This window comes from Pseudophryne corroboree, chromosome 4, assembly GCF_028390025.1.
Source record: "Pseudophryne corroboree isolate aPseCor3 chromosome 4, aPseCor3.hap2, whole genome shotgun sequence".
Taxonomy (NCBI): Eukaryota; Metazoa; Chordata; class Amphibia; order Anura; family Myobatrachidae; genus Pseudophryne; species Pseudophryne corroboree.
In genome coordinates, this window is record NC_086447.1 from 158717945 (window position 1) to 158737583 (window position 19639).

The window sequence follows — 19639 nt, forward strand, 5'->3', positions numbered from 1 at the left end:
GACATTGTCTACTGCACACATAGAAGTACTTGAGCAGAGATCAGTGGCAATGGTACAGTTAGATTTTCCATTTACGCCACAATGTTTCTGTTCAGTAATTGTGACCCCTCCGTTCTAAACACACAATCAAACCACTGAGGACACAATGATGACTGCAACGTACTAAATAGACAATTGACAAACCTGATTACTGCAGCACCGCAGTCAGACAGAAGCAGCTTTGTTCCTCTGCACAGTTCATAACTTTTTCCATAGTCCCTTGGAGCAGGCGTTGCAATAAAAAGTTCTCCTTTAAAAAAAAAACAACAAAAAAACATCACATTTAAAAAAAGGGGAAACAAATCTGAGTATTCCAACAGGGAAAACATTTGCCGTTTTATTTCGCAAACTATAATTCCTAAGTAATAAAACACATCATAGCAATGGCACATAGAAGTGTGTCCGGCCCGGAGAACCTGGTGTGAATCGTTGAGTCGACAGTAACTAAATCGACAGTCATTAGGTCGCCCACCGTTGGTTGACAATGAGTAGGTTGTCACCTGAAATAGGTCAACACGGTCATTAGGTCGACATGGAAAAAGGTCAACATGAGGGTTTTTTTAAAATTGGGTGTCGTTTTCTTCATCAAGTGACCGGGAACCCCAACTACTGCACCGTGTCCCCTCGCATGGCTTGTTTCGCTTGCCATGCTTCGGGCAAGATTACGATTCCCAATCGTAGTCCACGCGAATTGTAAAGTATGGAAAAGTTTTATTTAAAAAAAAAAAAAATTCTTTAAAAAAAAACTCATGTCAACCTTTGCCATGTTGACCAATAATGGTTGACCTTAAGACCGGATCCCTGCAGAACCATACATTTCTTAAAATCAGATCGAATTTGGGCTTCTGTCTAAAGGAAGAGGGGACAAAATGGCTTTTTGCATGCCTGCCTATATCTAGCTGCACCTTGGTATTGTGCACCTGAATCCAGAGTATGAATATGACCAGCAAAGCTTAGAACACACAGGGTGGTATTCAGTTCTTTCCACCCCCTTTCACACCTGTTCTGTTTCTGCTGACGCGTGTGGTATCATCATTTCAGTTCGCTACGCCCGAGGCAGCGAGGCACCCTAACCCTTCACGCAGCTAAAACGGGTTACTATGGGCACGATATGCGTGATAATGGGGTTCATTTTAGAAAGGAGATTAGCATGATTTATCATTTGAATACCGCCCATAATGTTATACATGTCATAAGAACTATTCCGCCGCCCTCTACACACGTGACCGTCTTGAAGTCATCATCACCAAGTTTCGCAGTCCATGTGCAAAATAGAACAGATTAATCAGCACCAGGTTCCTGCCACCAATGCAGCACTTTTACTTTTCAGGGCCGATTGGCACAGGATGAAAGGAGGCAAAGATACGTGTAAAACTCACAATCCAGGGCTATGTGGGAGAGAGGAGTCTGACAGAGAGCAGAGCATATTTCGAGTCCTCCAGTAAATTAACAGAAAATGTATTCATGACAAACACTTGAGATGTGTCAGCAAGGTCTGATCTTAATCCGTCAACATCCAACAGGCCTGACGTAACAGACTGTGCAGAAAGAAGGTGGCAACAAGAAGATCTGTTCCATGAGTCGCTGCACCAGTGGGACGTGGAAAGGAAAACCTCTTCTCTTCTACATAATAACCTTGGTATATTCACATTACAAATGCATTCCCAATGACCAGCACAGCTAGATATCATAATTATTACCCACAAACAACTCCATCCAATCATGTACTTTCAAACTCCTCCTTATACAAATAACTCCGGAGAGAATTAAATTCAGAGCAATGTGCACACATTACTTGGAATTACAGTATAGCACCTGCTAAGGGTGCACAGTAGAGTGAGCAATGTTGCTCTCATTAGTGGCATTCCCACAATCTTCTGAAAGCAAATCATGTGCAGCTCTTGGAATTGAATCAGACCCTTTGTTTTCCAAAAACTCATACCTGATGCAGCTACCCATTCTATTAACAGCTATTACAATTCTACGTACAACCGTTAACCACTTAACTGACGATTTTTCCCTTCAAGGGTTGAATACCATGTCAATGGCAGTGTAAATGGGCATCAACTCTGGACCCATTCACTACAACAGGGAGAGGCGGCGCGGAGATGATCTCATCTCCCAGCAATGCCTCCGCTGCCGGCTCCGCCCCCCGCTGCTATGGCAACCCGCCCGGCATATTGCCGGGTCGGGGAAGCCAGCAGCAGCAGCGTCCAATGCCGCATCCCAACCGGGAAGGACCTGTTTCCAATTCCCGGGTGGGATCCGGCATTGGGCGGTGTGAAAGGGGTATTACATACAGTCACACTTATGGTCAGGAGACCTGCCTTACAGTCGTTTTTTTCTGAGTGCCGCAGAAGTGTGAGATATATATATATATCTCTCTTGCATATGTACCGCATCTGTGTCCACCTGATATGTTGTTGTTTTTAAATATGTTTTTAAATGTATGCGTTATTCCATAACATTCATGAGCAATCTATGGATGTCCGTTGTGATATTGATGTATTGATTTGGATTTAGTGTGATGCTGCTGGTAGGCGGGGAGGCATGATGACGTCATCTGTGGGCGTCAGAACGCCGGAACCACGCCGGAGCTCACTGCACATGTGGGGGGAATAAAAGGTATGTATTTTTTCACTGTTATTTGTAACCTGAGGACGAAGAATAAACTTCGAAACATTGTTGCCACAACCTGCTGGTTTGCATCTTTATTACCAGAGTGCCGCCTACAGTGGACTGTATTATTGACTCGTGGCTCTGCGGGTCTAGGAGGGCACCGGGACTTAGTTACCAATACCTGGGAGTGCTGCCAGAATTTGCTTGTGTATGTGTATGTATATATATATACAGAGGTGAAAGGTGAAATTTGCCATACCATTCCTTCTCCCTAGGCAATATGAAATATCTTTCGTAGACTACAGTGGAACATTCGCCCGTCTGTAAAATGACACAATATTCCCCAAACTAGGCACAAAGGAAATTTTACAAACTGTTCTGCTAAATATCCATTTCATATGACACCTTGGAGCGGAACTTTGCACATTAATCTGGCAAAATGTGACCTTAAATGTTCCAATATTCTGCACAGAAATACTCCTTCACTATTGGTCCACCCCTTATTTTTGTTCCACCAGAGATTCTTCCTCTACCTATAAGCTACAGAGGCTGCCAAATTTACAAATGCAGTGCAGAATTCCATGAATTGCAAAGCAAACGCGCAATTCAAAGGCTTTATCACATGAAATTCTTCCACTGCAGATCGGCCCGTTTTGCTGCTGCATTTCCATGCATCTTTACTGCAATTCTACAGAAATCATACTTAATTTAACTAATGCTTAATTAAGGCTCTACTAGATGATTTGGCATTGTTGTAATTTCTACGGGCATTTTGATTTGACACATTTGTAACCCAACATGGCTCGCCTGATGCTCTGTATAGAATGAAAAAATGCACGGTTCTGAGGAACTTGTCAGGATCTCACCTTGGATTTCTCTCTCTATCATTGTGGGTGGGATGCAGCAATGCTAAACGTGGGAATCCTCAAAAAAATGATTTTCTTTACTTGCCTATGCACCAAAATGCGATATATATTGCGGAGCTTGAAAGTAGCGGGCAAAGCTATCTGTAGATGTCATTACCCTATAGAAACCTATCCGCTTCTCTCCGTATTTCCCCCATGAGAGGGATCTCAAATAGCACATTACGAGGCGCAAGCTACTCTGTGCTCGCCCTGAATGTCACATTCGGTCACTGACAAGGGATACGGGGGGGTAATTCAGACCTGATCGCTCGCTAGCTGTTTTTTGCAGTCCTGCGTTCACAGAGTCGCCGCCCACCAGGGAGTGTATTTTAGCTGTGCAAGTGTGCGAACGCACATGCAGCCGAGCGGTACAAAAAGATTTTGTGCAGTCTCTGAGTTGCCCAGGACTTACTCAGCCCTTGCGATCACTTCAGCCTGTCCGGGACCGGAATTGACATCAGACACCCGCCCTACAAACGCTTGGGAACGCCTGCATTTTTCCAACCACTTCCAGAAAACGGTCAGTTGATACCCACAAACGCCTTCTTCCTTTCAATCACCTTGCGATCGCCCGTGTGAATGGATTATTCGCACAACCCCATCGCAGAACAACGAACTGCTTTGTACCTGTGCGATGCACCTGCGCATTGCGGCGTATGCGCAGTTCTGACCTGATCGCAGCGCTGCAAGAAACGCTAGCGAGCGATCAGGTCTGAATTACCCCTATGGTCAGTATGTTTTACTGAAGCTTACCCTGAGTGTCATCGGGTGTTTGTATTAATCATGTAAAATGATATGTTAAAATAGTGAAAGACACAGCAAGAGGATTTCTGTGAGTGAATTACAAGGGTCGCCAGCTTGCAATGCAATAGATGAGAGGACACAGGACAGGATGCATCAAAGTCTATTTTACAGTCAAACCTCCGAAAATGCCAAAGATGTTGTTACCCAATAGAAGCCTAAAGGGCTTCTATTCACATTGCCCTCAGAGAGATCCAATCGCATCCCTCCCAGCACCTCCTGCGGCACATGAATCATACGACGTATGCGCAGATGAACTCCCAGGTCACAAACCCAGATGTCCCCACACCATAAAGGACAGCTCTCATTGGGAGAGGTGTCCTTTGCTGAAATATTCATGGTTATGGCATTAATAAATGCAGATATGCATGCGTTGATGGTGGGATGCATTGCGTAACCCGCTTAAAGAGCCTGTTTTGGATTTGGAAACAGGGTAGTAAAAGCACATAAGTTTGCATCTGGAACAAACCATGGTGCAATGCAATGGGAGGAAATACATTTAGACTTTTTTCTGTGCAGGGTAGATACTGTCTGCTTTTGCATTTAAGACAGCTTGATTTTTACACTGCCATTTATATTTCAGATTGGACTCACCCCACCCAAATCTAAATCTCTCTGCAAGTGTTACATCTGCCCCACCTGCAGTGCAGCATGGTTTTGCCAAGTTACTTGCTTTTTTGGTTTGCTTCCACATCTGAATGACTGCCTATCCTGTGCAGTGTAATCCCCTGGAGTGCACCTAAAATGGATGGCTCACCTGGATCCACTTCATGGTTAGGATAAATAACCCTTGCAAACCTATGACCCAAAATGGTTGCCACACCATTTGTATTATCTCCATGGGCTCTGTATTTCACACAAAGCTAAAGCTCTTTATTATGTCTATAGTTTCTATACTATATTATGTTCAAGGGGGCATATGTACTAAACCTTGGAGAGTAATAAAGTGGAGAGATATAACGTACTAACCAATCAGCTCCTATCAACCATGTTACAGACCGCGTTTGAGAATTGATAGAAGCTGATTGGTCGGTACTTTATCTCTGTCCAAGGCTTAGTACATCTGCACTATCTGTTAAGCGCCTGAGTCCTACTGGAGATAGCGCACTATTGATACTAATTTCACCTTTATACAGCAGAGCAAGCCTACAAACCTGTCACTTATATTGTCTGTTCAGTAAGAGAGGCACCTCCTCCTAACATGGCAGCCTGCTGCAGAACACAATAGTAGACACACAGGGGGAGATTCAAATGTTTGAAAAGTCAGTTGGGAGTCTGTTTTTTCCTATCTAATAGACAGGATAAAACAGACACCCAACCGACTTTTCAAACATTTGAATTCCACCCATACAGTCACGTATAAACTCTGTGGGGATAATTCAATGGTTTCCCCCCCTGCACTAAATGCAGTAATTCAATTGTTGCTGCGTTTAGATGCCCATTAGCAACAGGGGAGGCCTTTCTTGTCACAGTCTCCTGAGGTGCGAGAAGAATGTGTGAAAAGTCAGTGGATTAGGCGCCAAAATAGAAGTTTGGGTCTCCTAACCAGGACTTTAGACGGAATTAGCAGCTATTCGTGGCCAACCCTGTCTATTCGGGCAGGTATAAAGAATGGGCACCCTATCAGAGCAACAGCTGAATTGGTCAGATGGACGCCCAAAAAACATTTGAAATGCTCCCTGTAAATTGTATCAAGAGATACTGTATGTGCTAACAAGCTAGGCCATAAAATGTACTTAAAACAATTTCAAATTGATCCTTTATCTGCTCTTTATAATGTACTGCTTTCTGTGTAAGGAAATTGGAGACATTTGTGGGATGGACGCACTTGGAGCTAGTGACATCACTGAGGCATGAGGCACTACAGGGACATTTTAAATTTAATAATCTTATTTTTCTCCAGAGTTTGAATCCTACAGAACAGCACATCTTACAGAATGTTGCAAGGCTCTTTTCAGGGAGGCACACACTTTTCCATGATGTTTTCTGAATTTAAGCACGTTGCAGCCTGTCAGCAAGGATTGTCTCATCCTCAGCCGTTTTCCAAAATAAACACAGGGAAGCTACAAGAAACACAGGAGGAAGATTTCATATTGACTCTGATGATGTCATTTATAGTCAGGCAGATTCCACAAAGGGTTTTTTTACAGAACTGGTATAATTAACTTTCCTTTACTTTCAATTGTTCCCAGATGACAGGGAGATCTTGTACCCCCAAACTGAACCACTTCTCACACTGGGAACACATTTGTGTAGAGAAAAATAAGATTTTAAACCTACCGGTAAATCTTTTTCTCCTAGTCCGTAGAGGATGCTGGGGACTCCGTAAGGACCATGGGGAATAGACGGGCTCCGCAGGAGACATGGGCACTAAAAAGAACTTTAGATATGGGTGTGCACTGGCTTCTCCCTCTATGCCCCTCCTCCAGACCTCAGTTACAGAAACTGTGCCCAGAGGAGACGGACAGTACGCGGAAAGGATTTTGGTAATCTAAGGGCAAGATTCATACCAGCCCACACCATCCACACAGTACAACTTGGAACATACGAACCAGTTAACAGTATGAAACAAAACAGCACAACTCAGCTCTATACTAATGGAAAATCAGATAGGGGCTTTTGTGAGACAAAGCAGCTAACTCAGATACTCTCCTAGCAGATGCCAAGGCCAACAACATGACCACCTTCCAAGTGAGATATTTTAATTCCACCGTTTGAAGCGGCTCAAACCAGTGAGACTTAAGGAACCGTAACACCACGTAAGGTCCCATGGTGCCACTGGAGGCACAAAAGGAGGCTGGATATGCAGCACTCCCTTCACAAAAGTCTGGACTTCTGGGAGAGAAGCTAATTCCTTCTGAAAGAAAATGGATAGGGCCGAAATCTGAACTTTAATGGAGCCTAATTTTAGGCCCAAATTCACTCCAGTCTGGAGGAAGTGAAGAAAACGGCCCAGATGGAATTCTTCCGGAGGAGCCTTCTTGGACTCACACCAAGACACATACTTCCTCTAAATACGGTGATAATGTTTCGCCGTCACCTCCTTCCTAGCCTTTATCAGCGTAGGAATGACCTCATCCGGAATGCCCTTTTCAGCTAGGATCCGGCGTTCAACCGCCATGCCGTCAAACGCAGCCGCGGTAAGTCTTGGAATAGACAGGGCCCCTGTTGCAACAGGTCCTCTCTGAGAGGAAGAGGCCACGGATCTTCTGTGAGCATTTCCTGCAGATCCGGATACCAGGCCCTTTGAGGCCAATCTGGAACAATGAGAATTGTCTGTACTCCTCTTCGTCTTATGATTCTCAATATCTTTGAGATGAGAGGAAGAGGAGGGAACACATAGACCGTCTGGAACACCCACGGTGTCACCAGGGCGTCCACTGCTACCGCCAGAGGGTCCCTTGATCTGGCGCAATATCTCGGAAGCTTCTTGTTGAGGCGTGACGCCATCATGTCTATTTGAGGCAGTCCCCACTGACTTGTAATCTCTGCAAAGACTTACTGATGAAGTCCCCACTCTCCGGGATGTAGATCGTGTCTGCTGAGGAAGTCTGCTTCCCAGTTGTCCACTCCCGGAATGAAGACCGCTGTTAGAGCGCTTACATGATTTTCTGCCCAGCGAAGAATCCTGGTGGCTTCTGCCATTGCCACTCTGCTCTTTGTTCCGCCTTGGCGGTTTACACGAGCCACTGCAGTGATGTTGTCTGACTGAATCGGAACCGGTAGGTCGCGAAGCAAATTCTCCGCTTGACGAAGGCCGTTGTATATGGCCCTCAACTCCAGTACGTTGATGTGAAGACAAGCCTCCTGGCTTGACCACAGACCTTGGAAGTTTCTTCCCTGTGTGACTGCTCCCCATCCTCGGAGGCTCGCGTCCGTGGTTACCAGAACCCAGTCCTGAATGCCGAACCTGCGACCCTCTAGAAGGTGAGCACTCTGCAGCCACCACAGGAGAGATACCCTGGCCCTTGGGGACAGGCTGATCATCTGATGCATATGTAGATGTGACCCGGACCACTTGTCCAGAAGGTCCCACTGAAAAGTCCTTGCATGGAACCTGCCGAATGGAATGGCCTCGCAAGACGCCACCATCTTTCCCAGAACTCGAGTGCATTGATGGACCGACACCCTTTTCGGCTTCAACAGGTCCCTGACCAAGCTCTGGAGTTCCTGGGCCTTTTCCATCGGGAGAAAAACCCTTTTCTGTTCTGTATCCAGAATCATGCCTAAGAAAGGCAAACGGGTCGTTGGAACCAACTGTGACTTTGGGAGATTGAGAATCCAGCCATGTTGCTGCAACACCCTCAGGGAGAGTGATACGCTGTTCCGCAACTGCTCTCTTGATCTCGCTTTTATTAGGAGATCGTCCAAGTACGGGATAATTGTGACACCCTGCCGGCGCAGTAGCACCATCATTTCCGCCATTACCTTGGTGAAAACCCTCGGGGCCGTGGAAAGCCCAAACGGCAACGTCTGAAATTGGTAATGACAATCCTGTACAGCAAATCTCAGGAACGCCTGATGAGGAGGATATATGGGGACATGAAGATATGCATCCTTCATGTCCAGGGACACCATATAATCCCCCCCCCCCCTCCAGGCTGGCAATGACCACTCTGAGCGATTCCATCTTGAACTTGAACCTTTTTAAGTATAGGTTTAAGGATTTTAAATTCAGAATGGGTCTGACCGAACCGTCCGGTTTCGGGACCACAAACAGGGTTGAGTAATACCCCATCCCCTGCTGAAGCAGGGGAACTTTGACCACCACTTGTTGAAGAGACAATTTTTGAATCGCATTTAAAACCACCTCCCTCTCTGGGGAAGAAGCCGGTAGGGCCAATTTGAAAAACCGGCGAGGAGGCACGTCTTTGAATTCCAGCCTGTAACCCTGGGAAACAATGTCTATTGCCCAGGGATCCACCTGTGATTGAACCCAGACATGGCTGAAAAGTCGAAGATGTGCCCCCACTGGGGCGGACTCCCTCAGCGGAGCCCCAGCGTAATGCGGTGGATTTGTAGAAGCCGGGGAGGACTTCTGCTCCTGGGAACTAGCTGTAGTTGGCAGCTTTTTCCCCTTGCCCTTACCTCTGGCAAGAAAGGAAGATCCCCGTACTCTCTTGGATTTATGTGACCGAAAGGAATGCATCTGATAATGTGGCGTTTTCTTAGGCTGTGAGGAAACATAAGGCAAAAAAGTTGATTTACCTGCAGTAGCTGTGGAAACCAGGTCCGTGAGACCTTCCCCAAACAATTCCTCACCCTTGTAAGGCAATATCTCCATATGCCTCTTCGAGTCGGCATCACCCGTCCATTGTCGGGTCCATAGGGCTCGCCTAGCAGAAATCGCCATAGCGTTGGCTCTGGAACCCAGTAGGCCCACGTCTCTCTGAGCATCCCTCATATATAGGACAGCATCCTTAATATGACCCAGGGTCAATAAAATGGTTTCCTTATCCAGCGTATCAATATCAGCAGATAAGGTATCTGTCCACGCTGCTACAGCGCTACAAACCCAAGCAGACGCTATCGCCGGTCTGAGTAATGTACCAGTATGTGTGTAAATGGACTTCAAGGTAGTCTCCTGCCTGCGATCAGCAGGATCCTTGAGAGTTGCGGTATATTGAGATGGCAGCGCTACCTTTTTGGATAAGCGTGTCAACGCTTTGTCCACCCTTGAGGAGGATTCCCACCGTATCCTGTCCTTAGCCGGGAAAGGATACGCCATAAGAATCCTTTTGGGAATCTGCAGTTTCTTGTCTGGATTTTACCAAGCCCTTTCAAACAACTCATTTAGCTCATGTGAAGGGGGAAAAGTAACCTCAGGCTTCTTTTCTTTAAACATGTGGACCCTCGTGTCTGGTACAGAGGGGTCATCCATGATATGCAACACATCTTTTATTGCAATAATCATAAAATGAATACTTTTAGCCAATTTTGGCTGCAACTTCGCATCATCGTAGTCGACACTGGAGTCAGAATCCGTGTCGGTATCAGTGTCTACTACTTGGGATAGTGGGCGCTTTTGAGACCCAGAAGGTCCCTGCGACATAGTGAAAGGCAAGGCTTGACTCCCTGTACATTCCCTGGACTCTGCTTTGTCCAACCTTTTGTGTAATAAATTCACATTTGCATTTAAAACATTCCACATATCCAACCAGTCAGGTGTCGGCGTTGCCGACGGAGACACCACACTCATTTGCTCCACCTCCTCCCTAGAAGAGCCTTCCGCTTCAGACATGCCGACACACGCGTACCGACACCCCACACACTCAGGGAAATCTCTAATCTGGAGACAGTTCCCCAACAAGGCCCTTTGGAGAGACAGAGAGAGAGTATGCCAGCACACACCCAGCGCCAATGACCTTGGAAAAAATTCCCAGAAAGATATAGCGCTTTTATTGTATATACAGGTTGAGTATCCCATATCCAAATATTCCGAAATACGGAATATTCCGAAATACAGACTTTTTTGAGTGAAAGTGAGATAGTGAAACCTTTGTTTTTTGATGGCTCAATGTATACAAACTTTGTTTAATACACAAAGTTATAAAAAATATTGTATTAAATGACCTTCAGGCTGTGTGTATATGGTGTATGTGAAACATAAATGAATTGTGTGACTGTACACACACTTTGTTTAATGCACAAAGTTTTAAAAAATATTGGCTAAAATTACCTTCAGGCTGTGTGTATAAGGTGTATATGTAACATAAATGCATTCTGTGCTTAGATTTAGGTCCCATCACCATGATATCTCATTATGATATGCAATTATTCCAAAATACGGAAAAATCCGATATCCAAAATACCTCTGGTCCCAAGCATTTTGGATAAGGGATACTCAACCTGTATTTACTGCGCCAAATTATGTCGTCCCCCCCCCCCCCCCCTTCTTTAAAACCCTCTGTCACCGTGTTCAGCAGGGGAGAGTCCGGGGAGCCAGCTTCTCAGCGATGTGCTGTGGAGAAAATGGCGCTGGTCAGTGCTAAGGGATCAAGCTCCGCCCCCTCAGCGGCGGGCTTCGGTCCCGCTCGATTTCTTTAAAAAACTGGCGGGGGATTTCCTATATACAGCCCTCAGAGCGCGCGCGCGTGTATATGTATATGTATATATATATATATATATATATATATATATATGCCAGTCCTAGAGGTTTAAAATTGCTGCCCAGGGCACTTCCCCTGCGCCCTGCACCCATCAGTGCCTGCCGTGTGTGTTGTGTGTGGGAGCTATGGCGCACAGCGTTACCTCAGAGAAGATCTGAAGTCTTCTGCCGCCTCTGAAGTCTTCTATCTTCTCATACTCACCCGGCTTCTATCTTCCGGCTCTGTGAGGAGGACAGCGGTGCGGCTCCGGGACGAACTGCGAGGGGAGACCTGCGTTCCGACTCCCTCTGGAGCTAATGGTGTCCAGTAGCCTAAGAAGCAGAGCCTAGCATTTAAGTAGGTCTGCTTCTCTCTCCTCAGTCCCACGATGCAGGGAGCCTGTTGCCAGCAGGACTCCCTGAAAATAAAAAACCTAACAAAATTCTTTCTTTCAGAGAAACTCCGGAGAGCTCCCCTGTAGTGCACCCAGTCTCCTCTGGGCACAGTATCAAACTGAGGTCTGGAGGAGGGGCATAGAGGGAGGAGCCACCCATATCTAAAGTTCTTTTTAGTGCCCATGTCTCCTGCGGAGCCCGTCTATTCCTCATGGTCCTTACGGAGTCCCCAGCATCCTCTAGGACGTAAGAGAAAAGGGGTTTATTCATGACACAATGAAAAGAGTAGAGAAGTGAGCCAGTGGAGAAGTTGCCCATGGCAACCAATCAGCTGCTACGTGTAATTTTATAGCATGCACTTTATAAATGTTACATCAACACTGATTGGTTCCAACTTCTCCACTGACTCACTTCTCCACACTTTTGACTGCTTCATGAATAGACCCCACAGTCCTGTTTTATGGACTGACTAAGGACCACAATACTCCTAATAAAAGTCCCAGTGAATAGTACAGCTTTAAGACTGTAAATGTAAAGGGGCAGAGTTATCCGTCAGCCTTACTTCATTGCACACATTCTGTAGTACTGCAGAGGAAAGAAACTTTTTTTTTTCCTCTTTACAATATTGCTCAGAAGCAAATGCAACTGGCAGCCTTGGAGTATGAATAAGTGCCACTTTAAATAAATGTGTTGTAATTTGGAAGCAGGCACACTGCACAGCCTTCAGGAAAACGGGTGAACAGGAGGTCTGTAACCCACTAGCATTAAGAAAATGTCAGTGAGAAAGCCTGTCAAACGTCATCACATTTGATCGGTGATGTGTATCTAGTACTTACACCTGCAATTGGTGACTGCAAGTGAACGGAGCATGCTGCACTCAAGAGACGCTACACATGCTGGACACCACAGACTTTACTGTATCCCATGCACATGGTTTTTCTAGTGTTAAAAAAAAAAAAAAAATTAAAAAAAGCATTTGCAAAGTAAGTGGACAGCCGTCCTTCGTCGTCATGGCAGCAGTAACAGAAACACCTTAAATGGTCTATAGATAGTTAGAGCCATCTCTTGATAGTATAAAGGACTACTGCACAAACAACATTACAGCTCATTTATTTATAAAGTGATGGAAGTATCTCAACTGGGGCCACTTATTCTAGTGAGTGGCTGTGTCCTATTCTCCCACTGCTGTGGCCAGATGAGATTCAAAGTCAGATCCTTCTCATTAAGGGGGGTACTCACGGAACGATCGCTGCTTAAAATCTAAGCAATCTGACTAGAATGCTTAGATTTTAAGCAGTGATCACTCCATGTGCACCCCTCACAGCGATAGCGATGCGCGGCGCTATCACTGGTGCTAGGCCAATCTTGCAGGCCGCTCGCTTCACCCGTCTCCCCCCGCACGCTCAGCACACATCGCGCTGTGCTGAGCGGGGGGAGAGATGTGTGCTGAGCGAACCGCTAAGCACACATCTCTCCCCAAATCGGCCCGTGAATACGGCCCTTTAGGAACAATGCAGATAATACAATATGTAAAAAGCCCCTAGTCTCAACCATGGGATACCTTATACAAGAACAAGGCCACAGACCCCCTCATATACACCAGTGGGGGATTCAATTGTTTTTCCACCCTGGCTGCCACTAAATGGCACCCAACAGACAGAGCAATTCAATTGTTGCTCCGGTCAGGTGTGCATGCAGCGGAGTGGAATTTCAGGTTGCAGTCTCCTGAGGTGCAAGCTGAAATGTGTGAAAACAGGGTGCTTTGTCAACTGAAATGCCGTAACTTGCAGCTATTCATACCCGAACTGAGCAACAACAGAATTGCTCCATCAGACACCATCTAGTGGCTGCCGGCTCAAACTGAATTCCCCCTTAGGTATCCAACCTATGCCTCCTATGGGTGTGGTATGGAAGGTCGACCACACTTAGGTTGACAGTGTCTACATGGTCTAGGTCAAAAGGTCGACATGAGTTTTTTTATGGGTTTTTTGTGTCGTTTTCACCATACAGTGACCGGGAACCCCAATTAGTGCACCGTGTCCCCTCGCATGGCTCGCTTCGCACGCCATGCTTCGGGCAAGGTGTCTTGCTCCGCTACCGCTGCACTCGGCACAGGTTACCATTCCCAATCATAGTCCACGCGGATCATAAAGTATGAAAAAGTACAAAAAAAGAAGAAAAAAGTGAAATAATGCATGTCGACCTTTTGACCTGTCGACCTAGAGACCCTGTCGACCTAGTTACTGTCGGCCAATGGCGGTCGACCTAGACACTGTCGACCTAGAGACCGGATACCGCCTCCTACACTGTGCAAAGTCATACTGTACATCACATCTTCACTGGCAGCTTAGGTGTTACAGAATTCTTTGGTGCAAGTAAACTTGAAAAGCAGAAGACTTGTTACTTCCAAGAGCGAATGATGGTAAGAAACTATCATGCTTTCTAGAAGTTAAACAAGGTAGCCGCAGGGCACTTCGTAAAGCATTAGTCGGCCGGCTGGATTCCCTGTTCTGCTCCCACCCAATTTCCCTCCCTTGCCTGTCTTGGCATCTGGAGCCACAAAGGGGGCAATGTGTGAATGACTCTCTGGTTCCTCCCTCATTCATCCAGAGAACAAAGAGAACCTATGTTGTAAAGTAACATTTCCTCCAATAGACCTGCCCTCCCATTATTACGTGCTGCTCTGGCAGACTGTGGGCATCTTATGCACTGTTATGAATGCCTTGTAACCTTTGATTCATGAAGTGGGGACACATGCAGTTTAAAGGCTTACATAGCTTGCTAGTACTTGTAGTATCACAGCAGCTGGAGAGCCAAAGTAACTATTTACAGGGTGTAGTTTTCCTTTGGGGTGCAAATAAACTTTAATATCAATCATAATATAGTTCCTAAGTCTAACATCTGCATATCAGGAGAGATATGTGATCAAGTGACAGGACACATAACGTATAGTGAAAATTATAGCTCAGTACACTTACAACTAGACTCACAAGTGGTTGTGAAACAAGTGACACATGGGGGGTGAGTAGATTGACAGATTTTGTACAGGATAGGGATGGGGGTTACATATGTTATCCCGGTGTATGGGATGCCAGCTGTCAATATCCCGACAGCGGCATCCCACCCGCCAGAATACCGGCAGTCGGGCGAGGGCCAACAGTCCCCTTGCGGGCTCACTGCGCTCCCCACAGGATCTGTTCCCACTCTATGGGTGTCGTGGACACCCACGAGAGGGAATAGCCCTGGTGCGCCAGTATTTCGGCTGGCGGCATCGTCTGCTGTCGGGATCCCGACAGCCGGCATTTTAACTGCATCTCAGGTGGGGGGGCAGGCCTGCACAGAACAACATTAAAGAATTCCATAGTCTACCTTTACAGTTAACTATCCTTCCTATGCTATGGTGAAACGGTTCTTCCTATAGTAGAAGAGATCTCCAAATTCTTGGGTGTAGTATGTTATGGCGCCCAGCACCCCGGCTCCGGGATCCCGACCGTCGGCATGCAGGCAGCGGGGTGAGCGCAAAAGAGCCCCTTGCGGGCGCGCTGCGCTCACCACGCTATTTATTCTCCCTCTGCGGACACCCAAAGAGGGAGAATAGTTGCCGGTATGCCAGCTGACGGAATTCCGGTGTCAGTATGGTGAGCGCCAGGATCTCGACAGCCGGTATATCAAATGCCTCCCCAAATTCTTAGGTGTGAAAAATAAGAATTTACTTACCGATAATTCTATTTCTCGTAGTCCGTAGTGGATGCTGGGAACTCCGTAAGGACCATGGGGAATAGACGGGCTCCGCAGGAGACTGGGCACATCTAAAGAAAGCTTTAGGACTATCTGGTGTGCACTGGCTCCTCCCCCTATGACCCTCCTCCAAGCCTCAGTTAGGATACTGTGCCCGGACGAGCGTACACAATAAGGAAGGATTTTGAATCCCGGGTAAGACTCATACCAGCCACACCAATCACACCGTACAACTTGTGATATGAAACCCAGTTAACAGCATGATAACAGAGGAGCCTCTGAATAGATGGCTCACAAAAAGAACCCGATTAGTTAACAATAACTATGTACAAGTATTGCAGACAATCCGCACTTGGGATGGGCGCCCAGCATCCACTACGGACTACGAGAAATAGAATTATCGGTAAGTAAATTCTTATTTTCTCTGACGTCCTAGTGGATGCTGGGAACTCCGTAAGGACCATGGGGATTATACCAAAGCTCCCAAACGGGCGGGAGAGTGCGGATGACTCTGCAGCACCGAATGAGAGAACTCCAGGTCCTCCTCAGCCAGGGTATCAAATTCGTAGAATTTTGCAAACGTGTTTGCCCCTGAACAAGTAGCTGCTCGGCAAAGTTGTAAAGCCGAGACCCCTCGGGCAGCCGCCCAAGATGAGCCCACCGTCCTTGTGGAATGGGCTTTTATTGATTTAGGCTGCGGTAATCCTACCGCAGAATGCGCCAGCTGAATAGTGCTACAAATCCAGCGCGCAATAGACTGCTTAGAAGCAGGAGCACCCAGCTTGTTGGGTGCCATCAGGATAAACAGCGAGTCAGTTTTCCTGACTCCAGCCGTCCTGGAAAAATAAAATTTTCAGGGCCCTGACTACGTCCAGCAACTTGGAATCCTCCAAGACCCCAGTAGCCGCAGGCACCACAATAGGTTGGTTCAAGTGAAAACCTGAGACCACCTTCGGGAGAAACTGAGGACGAGTCCTCAACTCTGCCCTATCCATATAGAAAATCAGATAAGGCCTTTTACATGACAAAACCGCCAATTCTGACACACGCCTGGCCAAGGCCAAGGCCAACAGCATGACCACTTTCCACGCGAGATACTTTAGCTCCATGGTTTTAAGTGGCTCAATCAATGCGACTTTAGGAAATCCAACACCACGTTGAGATCCAAAAAGTGCCACAGGAGGCACAAAAGGAGGCTGAATATGTAGTACTCCTTTAACCAAAGTCTGAACTTCAGGCAGTGAAGCCAGTTCTTTCTGGAAGAAAATCGACAGAGCCGAAATCTGGACCTTGATGGACCCCAATTTGAGGCCCAAACGTCACCCCTGCTTGCAGGAAGTGCAGGAATCGACATAGTTGAAATTCCTCCGTCGGGGCCTTCATGGCCTCCCACCAAGCAACAAATTTTCGCCAAACGTGGCGATAATGTCTTGCGGTGACATCCTTCCTGGCTATGATCAGGGTAGGGATGACTTCCTTCGGAATACCCTTTTCCTTTAGGATCCGGTGTTCTACCGCCATGCCGTCAAATGCAGCCGCGGTAAGTCTTGGAACAGACAGGGTCCCTGCTGCAGCAGGTCTTGTCTGAGCGGCAGAGGCCAAGGGTCCTCTGCCAGCATCTCTTGAAGTTCCGGGTACCAAGCTCTTCATGGCCAATCCGGAACCCCGAGTATGGTTTTCACTCCTCACCTTCTTATTATTCTCAGTACCTTGGGTATGAGAGGTAGAGGAGGAGACACATAAACCGACTGGTACACCCACGGTGTCACTAGAGCGTCCCCAGCGATCGCCTGAGGGTCCCTTGACCTGGCGCAATATCTTTTCAACTTCTTGTTGAGGCGGGACGCCATCATGTCCACCCGTGGTCATTCCCAACGGTTTACCCGCATTTGGAAAACTTCTGGATGAAGTCCCCATTCTCCTGGGTGTAGGTCGCCCATCGGAGAATCCTTGTGGCTTCTGCCATCGCCATCCTGCTTCTTGTGCCGCCCTGTCTGTTTACATGGGCGACCGCCGTGATGTCGTCTGATTGGATCAGTACCGGCTGGTTCTGAAGCAGGGGCCTTGCTTGGCTTAGGGCATTGTAAATGGCCCTTAGCTGCAGAATATTTATGTGAAGCGAAATCTCCTTGGAAATTTCTTCCCTGTGTGACTGCACCCCAGCCCCGAAGGCTGGCATCCGTGGTCACCAGGACCCAGTCCTGTATTCCGAATCTGCGGCCCTCTAGTAGATGAGCCCTCTGCAGCCACCACAGCAGCGACACCCTGTTTCTTGCGGACAGGGTTATCCGCTGTTGTATCTGTACATGGGACCCGGACCATTAGTCCCACAGGTCCCACTGGAACGTCCTTGCGTGGAGTCTTCCGAATGGAATTATGCTTCGTACGAAGCTACCATTTTTCCCAGGACTCGTGTGCATTGATGTACCGACACCTGTCCTGGTTTTAGGATGTCTCTGACTAGAGATGACAACTCCTCGGCTTTTTCCACTGGAAGAAACACTCTTTTCTGGTCTGCGTTCAGAAACATTCCCAGGAACAGAAGACGTGTCGTCGGGACCAGCTGTGACTTTGGAATATTGAGAATCCAGTCGTGCTGTTGTAGCACTTCCCGAGAGAGTGCTACCCCCACTACCAACTGTTCTTTGGACCTCGCCTTTATCAGGAGATCGTCCAAGTACGGGATAATAAAAACTTCCTTCTTGCGAAGGAGTATCATCACTTCGGCCATTACCTAGGTAAAGACCTTCGGTGCCGTGGACAACTCCAACGGCCGCGTCTGGAACTGATAGTGACAGTCCTGTACCACATATCTGAGGTACTCCTGGTGAGGGGGTAAATGGGGACATGCAGGTACGCATCCTTGATGTCCAGGGAGACCCTGTAATCCCCCTCGTCCAGGCTCGTAATAACCGCCCTGAGCGATTCCATCTTGAACTTGAATCTTCTGATATAAAAGTTCAAGTATTTTAATTTCAAGATGGGTCTCACCGAACCGTTGCGGTACCACAACCACTGTGGAATAGTAACCCCTTCCTTGCTGAAGGAGGGGCACCTTGACAATCACTTGTTGTGATTATAGTGTTGAATATCCACCAACACCGTCTCCCTGGCAGAGGGAGGTGCCGGTAAGGCAGATTTTAGGAAACGGCGGGGGGAAGAACGTCTCGAACTCCAGCCTGTACCCCTGAGATACTACTTGAAGGACCCAGGGATCCATGTGAGAGAGCCCACTGTCCGCTGAAATATCTGAGACGGGCCCCCACCGTACCCGGGTCCGCCTGAGCAGCCCCAGCACCATGCTGTGGACCTACCGGACGCAGGGAGGACTTCTGCTCTTGGGAACTAGCTGTGTGTTGCAGCTTTTTCCTCTACCTTTGCCTCTCGGCAGAAAGGATGAGCCTCTAGCCCTCTTGCTTTTCTGGGGCCGAAAGGACTGTACTTGATGATACGGTGCTTTCTTTTGTTGTGGGGTAGCCTGTGGCAAAAAAATCAATTTCCCAGCAGTAGCTGTGGAAACGAGGTCTGAAAAACTATCCCCAAACAGTTTTACCCCCTTATAGGGCAACTTCCATGTGCCGATTCGAGTCGGCATCGCCTGACCATTGCCAAGTCCATAACCCCCGTCTGGCGGCAATGGACCTAGCGCTTATTTTTTATGCCAGCCGGCAAATATCCCTCTGTGCATCACGCATGTATAAGACCACGTCTTTTATATGCTCTATTTTCAGCAAAATATTGTCCCTATCCATAGTTATTATCCGACAGGGAATCTGACCACGCAGCGGGAGCACTGCACATCCATGCCGAAGCAACGGCTGGTCGCAATATAATGCCCTAGTGTGTGACCATATCTTATAGGGTAACCTCTTAAAGAGAATAGGTGAAAATTTAAACCATAAAATAGTTAATCATATCTCATGAGTGTAATCACTCTAGCCTGACAGTCTCTTCCAGCAGTAATAGAATAACTTGGTATAGGTCAGTCAATTAGTAGCAGCTGTTAGTAGTTTTAACAATTTCCACTGAGACAGATTTAGCAGTGGATTCCGCA

General features: G+C 47.1%; 1 protein-coding gene across 1 annotated transcript in view; it reads right to left on the bottom strand.

Annotated features, from left to right (window-relative positions):
- Window positions 1-19639, bottom strand: part of PPP2R3A (protein phosphatase 2 regulatory subunit B''alpha) — a 411391-nt gene that overhangs the window by 289748 nt on the left and 102004 nt on the right. Inside the window, exon 2 of the mRNA XM_063915513.1 lies at window positions 184-289. The gene's annotated coding sequence lies outside the window, so the exon portion shown is untranslated. The remainder of the gene's footprint in view (window positions 1-183; window positions 290-19639) is intronic.